Source organism: Limulus polyphemus, unplaced genomic scaffold (genome assembly GCF_000517525.1).
Source record: "Limulus polyphemus unplaced genomic scaffold, Limulus_polyphemus-2.1.2 Scaffold3792, whole genome shotgun sequence".
Taxonomy (NCBI): Eukaryota; Metazoa; Arthropoda; class Merostomata; order Xiphosura; family Limulidae; genus Limulus; species Limulus polyphemus.
In genome coordinates, this window is record NW_013669402.1 from 47392 (window position 1) to 48532 (window position 1141).

Genomic DNA, 1141 nt, shown 5'->3' on the forward strand with positions numbered 1-1141 from the left:
TTCAGAATTTTGTGAAACTGTGGTTTCAAAAACCCAAAATCTTAAGAAATTTTTTTGTATGCTCCAATTAAAGAAAGTCTACCAAGGTAAATTAGTCATTAAACATGTACTTTAAAATTTAACCTTATTTGCCTAGGCATCATTTACAGCACTTCTTGAGGTTTTAGTGACTTACATTAAAAATTATTAAACTACTTTTTATTTATGTTACTCCAATTATATAGCATAAAATCTTAGCTAATAATCCATATTTTAATAGAATACAAGTTAAGTTCTTAACTTTATAAGGTAATATTTAAAAAAATCTTGAATTTCCCTTAGTATGACATTTTCTCTAGGCATCTCCTCTTCTCTATTGTATTCCCCACCCCTCCAATAAGTACGAAATTAAACAAATTACTTGCTATAAAATAGTTATTGCTCAGACAAACCATAACTTTTATTGCCTTCAATTTTGTTTGGTTACAGAGACATCAAGTAGAAAATCAGACCACTCTTGCCACACCCACCTGTCACATCCTCTCTTTCAAGATTTGTTAATAGCTCTGTCTCTTACATTTAATTTATTAGGTCGTCAAGAAATTAATGTCACGTTTTGGAACACTTCCATCAACCACCCCCTCCTCCAAAATGTAAATCATGTATAATAGTTAAATGAACTGCTTAAACGTCACGTTAGTGTAAAGTTTAGTATACTCTAATCCCTTATAGTGATGGCACATGATGAGACACACACATATACACATTTGGTATGTAATGCTATTTGAATACAAAAAGGGAAACGTCTCTGTAGCCACAAAGAATATCAAATAAGTTTATGGAAATGTTTTGAATGTTTGTAAGTGTCAATGATGGTTCAACAAATTTCTTTCAGGTGAAATTTGCCTTAAAAATTGTGATGGTGAACTGTCAATGCAGAGATCTATAGTCAGCAACTGGAATGTTTAAATCAAGTCCTTCATCAGAAATGCCCTTGACTCGTAAATCAAAAAAGTGTTCTCCATGATAATGCACATCCACATGTGGCACATTTGATGCAACACAAGATTATGGATTTGAGTTGGGAAGTTCTCCCCCACTCACCATATCCTCCAGATATGGCACCATCAAATTACCATCTTTTATGGAAAGTGTTAAAGAG

General features: G+C 32.6%; 1 protein-coding gene across 2 annotated transcripts in view; it reads right to left on the minus strand.

Moving 5' to 3' along the window:
* Positions 1–1141, minus strand: part of LOC106470051 (saccharopine dehydrogenase-like oxidoreductase) — a 35210-nt gene that overhangs the window by 6573 nt on the left and 27496 nt on the right. The window lies entirely within an intron of this gene.